Source organism: Pleurodeles waltl, chromosome 4_2 (assembly GCF_031143425.1).
Source record: "Pleurodeles waltl isolate 20211129_DDA chromosome 4_2, aPleWal1.hap1.20221129, whole genome shotgun sequence".
Lineage (NCBI taxonomy): Eukaryota > Metazoa > Chordata > Amphibia > Caudata > Salamandridae > Pleurodeles > Pleurodeles waltl.
Genome location: NC_090443.1, coordinates 468,129,405 through 468,144,044, shown reverse-complemented (window position 1 = coordinate 468,144,044; position 14,640 = coordinate 468,129,405).

The following is a 14,640-nucleotide window of genomic DNA, read 5'->3' as shown; positions in this document are numbered from 1 at the left end:
AAATGCATTTTGCGAGTCGGATCCGACTCGCAAAATGCATTTCCGACTCGCAAACAGGAAGGGGTGTTTCCTTCCTATTTGCGACTCGCAATGCGATTCAATTCCGGTCGCAAATGAAATCGCAGTTACCACGCACTTGAAGTGGATGGTAACCCAGTCGCAAATGGGAAGGGGTCCCCGCGGGACCCCTTCCCCTTTGTGACTGGAATAAAAAATATTTTTTCAGAGCAGGCAGTGGTCCAATGGACCACTACCTGCCCTGAAAAAATCCAAAACAAAAGGTTTCGTTTTTTTTTTCAAAGTGCAGCCCTTTTTCCTTTAAGGAAAATGGGCTGCACTTCGAAAAACAAAAACTGCTTTATTAAAAAGCAGTCACGGACATGGTGGTCTGCTGTCTCCAGCAGGCCACCATCCCCGTGAGTGCCAATGCTCGCAATGGGGTCGCAAACTGCGACCCACCTCATTAATATTAATGAGGTGGGTCTTTGCGACCCCATTGCGAGTTGCAGAAGGTGTCTGAGACACCTTTCTGCATACCAAATTGCGACTTGCAATTTGCGAGTCGCAGGGACTCGCAAATTGCAAGTCGCAATTTGGTATTTTGCTACATCTGGCCCATATTCCCTTACTGTGTATTTACATATCTATTTTGTTACTACTCTAGTCCTACTGTACAAGAGAAAAAGTAAAGAAATTTTTTTTATCTATAAATAACCTTCAAAATATAAATAATTAAATGAAAATTAAGAAAAAAATAATAATAATAATATATATATATATATATATATATATATATATATATATATATATATATATATAAAATAAAAAATAAATACAAATATGCTCCCCACCACCCTCTGCCTCTATAAATCTATCCTTTATCACCACTCTGACTCTTCCCAAACCCATTCTACTACTTTAATCTCCAAAATACCCCTGGTTAAGCTCTTCCCTCCTCTACCACATTTAGCTCACCCCAAACCTCAGTTTACTACCATGATCTCCCAAAAACCCTACTAAATTCACCCTAATTTATCTCACCTTTGACTCATCCAAAAACCCTCCTGCTGCAATGATCTCCATAACCCCTTTTCACAGACTCTTCCATCCTCCATCTCCTCTTTACTCATCCCGAGCCTCATCCTATTACTATAAAGTCCCAATTAACACTTCTGGATTCTTCCCTCCTCTATCCCTCCATTACTCTAGTCAATCCAACTAACAAACTAAGAGACAAGAAAGCCAAGAAATGGGCTGAAGAACAGTGTGTGTGGAGAAACTTAGCCGCGAAAATACCTATGGGGAGGCTAGAGAAAGATCTAAGAATAACCTGGAATCCTAGAAACAAATCTCAGGCCTCATGTCTACTCAGACCTGATAATTGCTTTATCGGATACAGGAACAGAGCTAAAGAATCCTCAATCACCGTGGATTCTATTGAGAATCAAGGCAGAGCGGAGGCATGTATTGGGGGAGAGGGTCAAGCATGGACCACTGATAACTTGTAGTATGGAAAAGGCTGCTGTCATGAAGGAGGTGCACATAATAATACATAACCATTCCTAGGTGAAAAGCCTTACAAACCTATTGACCTCACAATACATCAAACATCTTACAATTCACTCACCCCCACTGCTAAATGTCCCCCCAACCTTTCCTCCAATTGTAAAATCCAAAACTATATCTTAGCTTACCTTGCACTACCATTAACTCCCCCCTCCATTTCAAACTGTTTCACCCACCCCAACACAATAAAATGTATTCAACCCCTGAAAACTGGTCATCAGACCACCATACAGCACCAGCTCATCAGAGACAAAACCCCTGCATGTCTTCTCCTGACTGCTCCTGCCTCACCAAAGGGACCCATCATAAACTTCTCCACCCCCCTTTTCACTAAATAGGGGTTAGGCAGGAGGGGCATAAAAATGCTGATCCTACTGTTTTGGGGCACCAGCCCCCATGTTGCCTCAACACAAAATAGTGGCAGGTAGCCCAAAACGCCAGTGGCAGCTAGTGAACTTTGAAAGTGGTGGGGTATAAATACTGTCCTCGGATTTCAACAAGCGAGCACACAAATCTAGAGCCCATCTTACTTGAATGGTTGTCCCCTGCAAACTTTTATAAAAATTCTTCATGTCGGAGCCCAATCTCCGCATAAATTACTTTGAAATCTGGAGGTTTTGAAAAGGCATTGAAGATATATTCGAATACTTTTGTGATGTGCAAGTCAAGCCTTGCCTTTCTTGGGTGTTTTGGGACTCACCTTCAAAAGAAAACATAAAAATATTTTCGCTAAAACAGTCATGTTTTTAACATTATGGCCCTCATTATGACATTAACGATCACAACCCTTTACGAATACAAACAAGTGCCACAAGAGAGTTAGCAAGACCACAGACAAGACCACAGCCACACACCACCGTCACCTATCCACCTTCCACGCACCTTACATCACACACCCCAACACATCACCCCACACAACCTCACCCACGCCACTCACACTACACTCATGGCACCACAACGACACCCCAGGTTCTCAGAGGAAGAAATCATTCTGGTAGAGCCACAGCTATTTGGATCGCAGGTGCAGCAGACATCTATTGCTAGGAAGATGGAGCTATGGCGGAGAATTGTGGACAGGATCAGCGCCGTAGGACAGCACCCCAGAACAAGGGATGACATCAGGAAGAGGTGGAATGACCTACGGGGGAAGGTGCATTCCGTGGCAGCAAGACACCAAATAGCTGTACATAGGACTGGCGGTGAACCCCCACCTCCTCCCCCACAACTAACAACATGGGAGGAGCAAGTCTTGGCAATCATGCATCCTGAGGGCCTGATAGGAGTAGGAGGAGGACTGGACTCTGGTAAGTCAAATCTCTATTACTATCACCCCCCACACCTGCATGCCATCACATACCCCCACCCTTACCCTCACTCCCATCACTCCACCATCACAACCCACTCCTCTCAATACCAAACCCTGCATGCTCTACCAATGCATGGACCCCCATCACAGACCTGCATGGACACCCATCACTAAAGCATGCACACTAGAGGGAAACAGCAAGCCCACCAAATAACTACTCACATAAGGCAAAGCTGCCAGGGTGATAACAACCATAGAGTGCAATACACCCATGCACAAGATGTCACACGCAGAAACAATAACACTGCATTTACATCCACACAGGTCTCCCAGCCAACGTCACCGGAGAGGAGGTGCCAGCAACATCCAGTCCCCCCCAGAAGAGGGCCACAGGGATGACAGCAGCTCTGGATGCCTGGATCTGGCTGACCAACCTGGCCCATCAGGGATCTCCGGACAGTCGGTTACCCAGACACAGTCCCATACCACCACAGAGCCTCCCCCCTCAGGAAACACCAGCACAGTACCCACCCAGCGGGACCTCTGTCCCCAGAACACGTCAATCAGCAATGTGTCCATCACTACAGGGACCCCAGGCCACCCACAAACACAGGACGATCAGGGACCTGAGGTCAGTGGCAGTGGGTACACGGTTCAAGGGACAGAGGCACAGGACAACATGGAAGCTGGGAGGACTATTGTGCAACAGGATGAGGACAGGCCCAGGGAACCGACTCTCCAGGAGGCACTCACAAAGATCCTGGGTGCCTACCATCATTCCCAGGAGATGATAGGCCAGATACTGGACAAGATGCAGGAGAACCAGCGACTGCAGGAGGGACAGTACCTGGGGATCAGGGAGGACTTGAAGTCCATTAATACCATCCTGGTCTCCATTGCAGGGGTGCTGGCAGACATTGCCAACAGTATGAGGGAGGCAGTGGCTCACCACCAGGCCCCTCCCACTAGCCAAACCGATGGACAGCCCTCCACCTCCGCTGCCGCTAGTGGACAGGAGGCCCCACTACAGGACCAACAGGCCGCCAGCACCACTCCCCCTGCAGAAGCAGAACCACCCCACAAACGGTCCCTGCGATCCAGGCAGAAGCCAGAGACTATTGCCAAGACTCCGCCAGGAAATAAGACTCTCCTGATTGTCACCCTTGTATCCCACTTTGTCACCCTGTCCACCTTGAACTGCCATTGCTCCAGTTCCTAGGTCCCCTTGGTCAATGCACCTGTGATCCACATAGACTGGACTCTATCCTGGACTTTCCTCCACCATCACGCCAGCCCATTGCACATACCCCTCAACTTATTAGCACTTAAACAAACACCATTTGAAAAAATACAAGTATGGAGTCTGTCAAATGATTGATCTATGTATTTGTTTAGTAAGCTTTAAACACTGCAATACAACTGTACAGTAATGTATACATATGAATGGCCTGTAGTTGGCTGGAGTCAACACACCAGGGGCCACATGTACGAACACATTTTCCCATTGACACAGAATGGGAAAAACCCTTTGATACATCTGGTCCCAGGAGCTATAGTAGGGCACAAATATCTGCAAATAGAGATTCCAAAGGGTACAGTAAGCGGCCATAGAAGTGGGAAAATCAGCCTGCCAGTGACAATGTCAAACACAAAACTGTCAATTGAAAATTAAGTTAACTGTCTTACCTGTGTGTCATTGGAAGTATTGACGAATTATTGCACTTCTGTTGTCCTCATCCTCTGACTCCCCATCTTCACTGTCCACAGGGTCCACTGCTGCCACACGCCCATCTTCAGCATCATCCTCCTTCAGAAAAGGCACCTGGCAACATAAGGCAAGGTTGTGCAACATACAGCATGCCACGATGATCTGGCAGAGCTTCTTGGTTGAGTAGCACAGGGAACCACCTGTTAGATGGAGGCAACAAAACCTAACCTTCGGGAGGCAGAATGTCCTCTCTATGATTCTTCTTGTTCGCCCATGTGCCTCATTGTAACGTTCCTCTGCCCTTGTCCTGGGATTCCGCACAGGGGCCAGTAGCCATGAGAGGTTGGGATAACCAGAGTCACCTGCAAATATCGAGGGACAACTGTTAGCCACACACTAACCCTTAGGGCCCACACCATACCCATACACCAACATCCACTGGGTGGGAACCAGGGCTCACCTATTAGCCACACCCGGTGCCTCTGGAGGTGAGCCATCACATATGGGATGCTGCTATTACTCAGGCTAAAGGCATCATGCACAGACCCAGGATACTTTGCATTGACATGGGAGATGTACTGGTCCACCAGGCACACTATCTGCACATTCATTGAGTGAAAGCTCTTTCGATTTCTGAACACCTGTTCATTTGTCCGGGGGGAGACAAATATAATATGTGTACCATCAATAGCCCCAATAATGTTGGGGATATGTCACATTGCATAGAAATCAGCTTTACCTGTGGCCAATCCTCCACCTGGGGGAAAACGATGTAGCTGCGCATGTGTTTAATCAGGGCAGACAACACTCTGGTCAGCACTATTGAGAACATTGGCTGTGACATTTCTGGTGCCAAGCCCACTGTCACTTGGAAGGAGCCAGTTGCCAGGAAATGGTGCACTGATAGTACTTGCACAGGAGGGGGGATCCCGGTGGGTTGACGGATAGCAGATATCAGGTCAGGCTCCAATTGGACACACAGCTCTGTGATTGTGGCCCTGTCCAGTCTATAGGTGAGGATAATATGCCTGTCCTCCATTGTTGCAAAGTCCACCAGGGGCCTGTACACGGGGGATGTCTCCATCTCCTATTCATCTGCAGCAGTTGCAATCTAGTGGGCAAAACGTTGAGCAGCTGGTCATTTTCCCACATTTCCAAACACTACACTTCACTGCATGTTTTGCATGTTGTGACTGTAACAGTATATTGTTGGATAGGCCCAAATGGTGCTTATGTGTACTGTGGCGCAGTTAGGTGCCATGGCCAGCACCCCCCCTGAAATGGCGTCAATCTTTCCTGTTAGGAGGAACATGTGGAAATGAGCTCATTCTACAAATGTTGTGCGCCATTGTGGGAGATGGTTGAAAACCGCTGTGAACCTCCTCATTGGTTACCATTGAGCCCTATGGGTTACAGTGGCCAACGGTGATGTACGCCTGCGGTGACGGATTGCACCACGGCTGACGTGACCGCCATTTTCTATCTGTTCACTCACTGGCTACCTGACCTTCAACAGGAGAGGACCTACATTGCATGTGCTTCTGTGACCTGTGTCTGAAACCGACCACGGCTCGTGTCACTGGGGAAAGGGCTCCTGCCTTCACTGCGGCGGAGTTGGAGAGACTGGTGGATGGAGTCCTACCCCAGTACCTAATGCTGTATGGGCCTCCAGAACAACAGGTGAGTACACTGTGAGCACAATGAATGGTGCTTGAATGCATGGATTGGTGTGTGTGAAGGCTTCGTGTAGGGGTTGGTGGTTTTGGCCCTGGGCAGTGTGCTGCATGTATGGTGGGCCATGTCTGTGCGTAAAGGGATGTGAGGGCTATGGTGGGCCATGAGTGTAACAGGCAGGACGGTCTGGCTGATACCTTCTCCTATGTGTATTTCTCTGAAGGTCAGCGCCCATCAGATAAAGGGTATATGGCGTGCCATCACCGAGGACGTGTGGGACCTGGGGGCCTACAGCAGGCGGAGCACCCACTGTCGGAAACGGTGGGAGGACGTGTGACGCTGGGCATGGAAGACCCTGGAGGCCCAGCTGGGGATGGCCTCCCAACGAGGAAGGGATGCCTGTCGAACCCTGACCCCCCTGATGGCCCGCATACTGGCTGTGGCCTATCCGGAGCTGGATGGGTGCTTGGGGGCATCACAGCAGCCACAAGGGGGTGAGTACAGTGCCCCAATATACTACTTGTGCGTGGTAGGGTGGCATCCGGGTGGGGGATGTGGACCTGTGGGTGCCCCTAGGCCAGGCTGGACATTGCAGGGTAGGTCCCTTGTTGGGCAGGGTCTGATGTAACTTCCTCCAACCAAGCTAGTAAGCATCCACTACTGGGTAGGGGTCTGTGGGTCTCAGGTATTCTGCAACTGGTGTTAGGTGTCCCTGCCTATGGGCTGGTGACTAGCATTGTGACTGTTAGTGCATTGTCTAGTGCGTAGGGCTGTTCCCTGTGTGTGTGTGTGTCGTGTACTCCAACGGTGGTGTTGTTGCCGCCATTGACCAAGTGTATCCTCCTGGCAGAGGAGCAGAGGCACCGGTGACGGGGAGAGCTGCATCCCACAGGGCCCAGGAGGCCGAATCCACTGACGGTGAGGGCACCAGGGGGACGGAGGGCGGGGGGAGCACCACGGCGGAGACTGGAGGGGACAGTTCGGACAGTGATACCTCCTCTGATGGAAGCTCCCTGGTGGTGGCGGACACTTCTGTGCCCACCCAAACTACAGGTACAACCGCCACCCCCGTACCAGCACCGCCCTCCCAGCAGCCCCTCAGCTTGTTTCCCGTGCCCACTCACCCAGGAGGGTGGGCATCTCTTTCGCCCCAGTCACCTCAGGCTGTGCCCCAGTTCGCCCTGCTGCCCTGAGTGAGAAGGCTATTGACCTCCCGCGATCCATCTCTGTTGGGCAGTCAACCATTGTGAATGCCATCCAGGGGCTGGCAGCCCATTTGCAAAGACAAATGCATTCCTGGAGGGCATTCACTCTGGCATGGCGGCCCATCAGAGATCAAACCAGGCTCTGGCCTCCTCCCTGATGACAGCCATTGTTCCTGTTTCTAGCCTCCCCTCCAACGTCCTCTACCCAATCCCATTCCCCTCAGCCCCAACCTATCCCAAGCACACAGGCAGACCAGCATGCACACAGGACAACACACAGGAGCGGTTCAGGCAAACACAAACACCACACATCATCCCACAGGCACTCACACAAACACCATCTAGATGCAGACATACCAACATCCACTGCCTCCACTGTGTCCCCCTCCTCCTCCTCATTGACCTCCCTCCCAGTAGCGTCTTCACTCACACCTGCATGCACTACATCCTCATCCACTACCACCATCACACCTATCACTATACGCCCCTCACTGGCAGTCACCACCCCCACATCCATACACACGTCCCCTGTGTCCTCTCCCACTGTGTCTGTGCCCCCTCCTCCCACACACACAAACGCAGGCACTCAGACACCCAACAGCCATCCACCTCACAACAGCACCCAGCCCGAGCACCTGCACCAAAATCAGCAGACACCTCCTACAACCTCTTCCTCCACTCCCAAACCTTCACCCTGTTCCCACCCCAATGTCCCTAAGAAGCTTTTCCTCTCCACTGTTGACCTCTTCCCTAACACTCCCCGCCATCCTTCGTGTCGGGCCAGGATGGTCAGAACCCAGGCTAGCACCTCAGCCACCCAGTTCACGGCCACAGTAATGTCGACAGCTACTACAGGTAGGAGAGGATCAGGGGCACCAGGCAGCCACACTGAAAGGGTGCCTGCACCAGCTACATCTAGGAAGGGCAAGGAGGCACCACCAGCTGCATCTAGGAAGGGCACAGAGGCACCACCAGCTGTGTCTAGGAAGGGCAAGGAGGCCCCCCCAGCTGCTACAGGGAAGGGCAAGGAGTCACCACCAGCTGGTGCTAGGAAGGGCAAGGAGGCACCCCCAGCTACTACAGGGAAGGGCAAGAGGCAGTCCCTGGCTGCTGACAGGAAGGGCAAGGGGCCTGCACCAGCAGACATGAAGGACAGGAGGCATGGTGCTGGGACTCATTCAGAGCCCCCACAACCAACCATGGTGGTTCAGCTGTCCGAGGCTGCAAGGGAAGGGCTGGAGCCTCCCCCCACCACTGGCAGCGCTGCCACCAGCACCGCCGCCAGCAGCATCAGCCCCAGTGGCCAGCCGTCTGGGGCTGCAAGGGAAGTATGCCGGGCTGGAGAGAGCCTGCACAGGCTCCCAGTCCTACTGGGAGCACCCCGGCTGGGCACTCCCAGCCAGTCCTGATGCTCCTCTAAGAATTATTAGGATTGGCCGCAGGGCAGGCTTGGAGCCTGTGCCTGCCTGCAGCGACAGAGTGGAGGAGCGGCGCAATGGAGGAGGTAAGTTTTTGTTTATTTATTTTTTTATTACATTTTTATTTCCAGTGGACTCCTCCCCTCCAACCACTAATAACTTGTAGTGTATAAAAGGCTGCTTTAGTGAAGCAGGTACACATAACAATACATAATCCTTCCTAGGCGAAGCGCCTTACAAAACTACTGACTTCACTATACATCAAACATTCTACAATTCACTTACCCCACCCCTAAATGTCCCCCCCCATTTTTCCTCCAGCTATAACACTGAAAAACTACACCTTATCTTACTTTGCAGGACAATTAACTCCTCAAACTGTTACCTGTAACTTCCTGTCTTATGCAATTATAAACATACTCCCCTCCTTCTGTTTCAAACTGCTTTATGCACCTCAACACAATAAAATGTATTCAAACCCCTGAAAACCTGTCATCAGACTGCCACCAGGGAAAATCTCTTCTACCTTATTATTGCCCTACATAAACGTCACCACCTCAAAACCAACCGCTGTCATACCTATAATCTCCTACCACATATATCTTCTATAACAGTCTGAGGACCATCTCCCCAACATCATGATCCTGTCCCGAGACCAACCCCGCCTCCCTGTCTCTGTAGCTGCACCAATTCTAAAAGAATGCACCCTGCATACTGTTGCAGGGAGACTTTCATGCACCTTCGTCTTGCGCATTACCACTAGCAATTGAAAGGCCGATCCTGCACTTTCATGCCGAAAAATCCTGCCCGTCCGGTTTCCCACCTGCCCGCTGAGCCTATTTCCCCAATACACAGGGCAAAAGCGCTTCACTGGGGAAAAAAAACAGTGTAACTGTTGCAGCTTCCACATCCTCCCATTACAAATCTCACCTTGCTCCCCCACCAAGTCAGAGAGTCTAAAAGCCCCAAAAAACATCTATGGCATCAATGATGAAAACAATTCCATTTCCAGCTCACCGCAACACACCGTCCTCAGGTTCCCCACCACTTCAGACTTTAGCCAAACTCTGACCACAGCATCAGCTGCTGCTTGCACCCCTGTTGCCTCTTTCCCTTGCCCAAACTTCTAAAATCCTTTGTCCCAGCTCCCCCGCCGACAGTGTGTATCCTCACAGTATTTTGCCAGCATTCCTGTTCTGTCCTTGTCTGTTCCTGAAGCAAGAATACAAAACCTGTGCCACTGAAAATAAGGCAAAGATTCCACAGTGCTGTTATCAATACTGGGCACATGCCGAGCACTAAATATATGCTCCTTTTAGCCCAACAAAACAACTCTCAACAGATTCAATACATGAAAATGCCTTGTATTGCAAACCAGCCAAAGGTATTTCATTGGAACTCCCAAGGCAAAAACACCATATTCTCAAATCCTCCTTTACCACCACTTTCAGTTGAACCCTGTGGTGCAGCAAAGATAAACCTGCCAAGGCCAGACCCGACCTCCTACATAAAGTCCTCTCTGCCTGTACCACTTTGCATGCAAAGTTCAAGTGTCCCAAAAGAACTTGCACCTCTCTCACTCATACCTGGTTTGTAGCATTGCTCAAATCAGCAATATCATTGCCTGCTTTTTGCCATCTGGCAACCTTCCCTTTACGTGCATGGTACCAATTTCTATCCCACAAAAAGGACAGCACTGTGTGTGAACTCACTTTCTTCTCTGTCAGTGGAAACCCACGTCCTCCATAAGCTCCTTAAAACCATCCAGCATGCACTGGCATTCTGTGGAGTCAGGTTGCCCAACAACGAAGAAATCATCCAGATAGTATGTCACATTACTATACTCAGTTGCATGCATAACCATTGGAGTAATGAACTGAAGGTTTCAAACAATGCACATGAAATCGAGCAGCTCATTGGCAATGCTTTATGCACATACCGTTTACCTTCAAACTGAATTCCCAGTAGTTCAAAATCTGCGGAGTGGACAATTTATTATCTAAAAGCAGATTTTATATCACTCTTCATCATAAGTGCTCCCACCCCTACTTTATTCACTGATTCAATTGTCACATCAACTGTGGCGTATGACACCACAGCCAAGTCTTTTGGTATGTAATCATTACCTGACTGCCCTTCTGGTGTTGAATTAGCCTGGACTGACCCTTCTTTTTTGGCACCACCGCAACCTGAAACCCTTCTTGAAATCCTTTCAAAAGTAGCTCTGCCTCATCCCTCTTCCCGTAGCCCTGCAGCCAAAATGCTAGTCAATGGACTTTAACTGGAGAAGAATTCACAGGTTGCAACCCACGTAGGTAGGAGTGTACCCTGAGCAGTGCCGCATTCTACCTGGTGTGGTACCACTGAACTTGCGTTTTTTGTGTGTGGGCAGAACTGTCTGATGTGACTCTAGTCATTGTGCACAAGACATTGTGCCTCATTCCAGAAAGGTATGGAAGTTGGAAACTCTTTGTGTGTGTTTGAAATTGTCTGGTGCGACTCAAGTCATCATGCACCAGACATCGTGCCTCATTCCAGGGAAGTACAGACATTGGTAGCTTTCTGTGGGTGATCAGAATTGTCTGGTGCGACTCAAGTCATCGTGCACCAGACGTTGTGCCTCATTCCAGGGAGGAACGGCATTAGTAACTTTCCATGTGTGTGCGGAATTGTCTGGTATAACTCAAGTCATTGCGCACCAGATGTTTTGCCTCATTCCAGGGAGGTACGGCATTTGTCACTTTTTGTATGCAATTGGAATTGGCTGGTGTGACTCAAATCATTGCGCACCAGATGTTGTGCCTCATTCCATGCCCACATTTACATGATGTTCATGTTGTTTTAACTAATGTGCGTGTTGAATACAAACTTTCTTTACATACTCTTCTCATGAAGTCTCTTTTGTGATGCTCAGTTTATTTATTGTACAAGAGTGCTGTGCCAATGCTTTACACATAGCCCCTGTGATAAGACTGACTTCTCAGTGTCAAGCTAACCAAGGGTGAGCACAGGTTTCACAGTGAGTGCAATCACCCACCCCTGATGGGAGTGGTAGGTTCTGCCTGGCAAGGGCCTCATCTCAGCCAACCAGAACGTGCTGCCTCCAACACTGATAGATGCACTAGTGATATGATTATAAACAGATTAACCAGCTGTTCACCCTTGTTCATTCCTTATTTGTTAGCAGCCATGGGAGTAATAGTGGAATAACTTAGGTTATGATGATGGAGTCAATAAAGATCCTTAGCTGGATTATCAATGGCCTTACATCACAATGTAAGCACTAGCTGGTCAAATCTTAATTGGGTAAATACATTTATCATTTTGTTTTTATGCAAGAGCCCCGTATTGTATATACAGAACGAGCACTGTTTAAGCAGCTGTGACATACCATAATAGCTTGGACAACACAAGCCATAGTTACCAAAAGCGTTGCTATCACTATATATACTTGGAATGCTAAGTATCAGGGTACTAAGGGCAATGGCTAACAATCAAGAGAGGTAGGTGATAGCTTCCTTAGCATTTGGGGGACAGCAATACACAATCTTTTCTGTATACGGTACAATTAACAATAATCTGTCTTCACTTGACTTTGTGACCTTTAAGTTAGCTAACTGGCAGAAGCCTTATATTATTTGTGACGATCTTAGCTGACCTGTGCCACGCAGTGCTTAATTTGTAAACAAAAAGGTGCCGGTGTCCAAAGCCCTCCTCCTAAACACGGGCTTGAGGCATTTAAATGTGCGAGCACGGAATTCTGAGGCAGCTAATCCTGAAGCCATCTCGGGCCTCTTCAATCCATTTAAAGACACTTCCTGCACCTTCAGCTCACTCTTGCAGCTTTCTGCTTTCTCCCATTGTGACACTTTTTCTTTTTTTCTCTTCCTCCTTCTTTCTCATATGTGTCTTTTACTCGCAGCAAATGCTTGAGGCAGAATAAGCTCCGGCCCTCAAAAATAAGTGCTGGTGTTCAGCACCGGAAACAACAAGAACAAATTAAGCACTGGTGACTCGTAGAAGAGAATCCACTAATCCTGCAAAGACCAAAATATTACCTAAGGTTTGAGCTGCAATTCTAAGTGTGAGTAAAATTTTAGATTTTTTTGATCTATAATCGATGTATGGCTGGATAAGCATTCAACAGGGGATAAAAGAGGTAAGGCCAGGGATGGACTGGCTACTGGATGTATGGGGGCCGATTTTGGGGACTTGCCAGCCACAATCCCACTTACAGCTCTTCTAAATAAAGAATGCAAAAACATGTGGTTTAAAAGCGTGCGTAAAGCATACTTTAAAATCATTTGTGTTTGCATTGTTTATTAAAAACTAAACACCCAGTCTGGCCCCGGGTGGGACCTACGGTTTCACATATTAATTGCGCCTGCATGCACAAAATTTGGGGACTGATTAGAGCTACGCTTCTCTAGGCAGAAACTGAGTTAAAGTCCCAGGGAGTGACAATATCCAGGGAAATGGACGTAGACCAGCTTCCTCTCCTAAGTTATTTGGGACTTACATGGAGATTACTCCAGGCAAAAGTACATCATGGAACACAGAGAAGGTAGACTTCAAGGTACCTTGTCCCAAGGGGAAAGATATAGGGGCATCCCCTTTGTTCAAAATAAGTGTGATACCCTGAGCTGGGATGAGGACGTGAGTGAATGGGCTGGTAATGTGGACTAGGGGTCACTGCATAGCATCACCTTGGTCTCCTGGAGCACTCGTGGCTTAAATAACCTAAAGAAACTGCACATTTTAGAGAAATAACAGAAAAGTAATCATTTTTGTGTTTCCAGGGAAGATGGCTGCGCAGTACCCCCCACAGATAGATGGGTTTTTGGAAGTTGACCGAAAGGCGTTAGTTAACATAACAGGGAAGCCTTCGGGGGATTGATAACTTTGAAATCTTCCAAAATCACCTCCAGGATATGGGAAGTTAAGACACGCTGTAAATGGATCCTTGCCTATGGTATAAAACTGCGAAATGCAAGTAAAGGTAATCACTGAGTAATCCTCTTTAACATTTATATACATGCAAGAAGACTTCACAGTCATAATGGAATTGTTTAAAGAAGATGTGATTATTGTCACATTCTAATAGGGGATTGCTTATTCTAATAGGGGATTTCAATCATAAATTGTTTTCCGAGATGGTGGACGAAAGGTATGAGGATTGTTTAGCTGCTTTTTAATGTCAAATGTGCTTGCTCCTCGCAAACGATGCTTCAGTAGGGGATGTAGCCGTGTTAGATCTTCTCTCATCGAATGAGCTTGTGAGCCTAAATGGTAATGTATTAGTAGATATTCCAGAAAGGAAAACATTTCAGTACAGCAATCACCACTGCCTTACAGACTATAGACCTCATTATGACTTTGGTGATCTTCTCGGAAAACAGTTGCAGTCGTGGATGCCAAAAAATTGCCATGTTGGCTGTCATCTGACTGCCGTATTAAGAGTCACACAGTGGAGAACGCCACAAATCAGCCAAAAATTCGAGACCACCAGGACACTGGAGGACAGGAAAGAGGCGGTTCTACCACCAGCACCGCAAGCCCGACAAAATTCCACCCACCAGATTATGAGCCACAAATCACCACAGCGGTTCTTCCACGGCAGAAAACCATTAGCGGTGCAAACCGCCACGGTCAAAACTCACATCAGCCAGAACACCACACTACATTGGATAGTTTGAATACGCCACACTTGACACACATCCACATACCCAACACACGTACTAACTGCACTATATAACACACCCC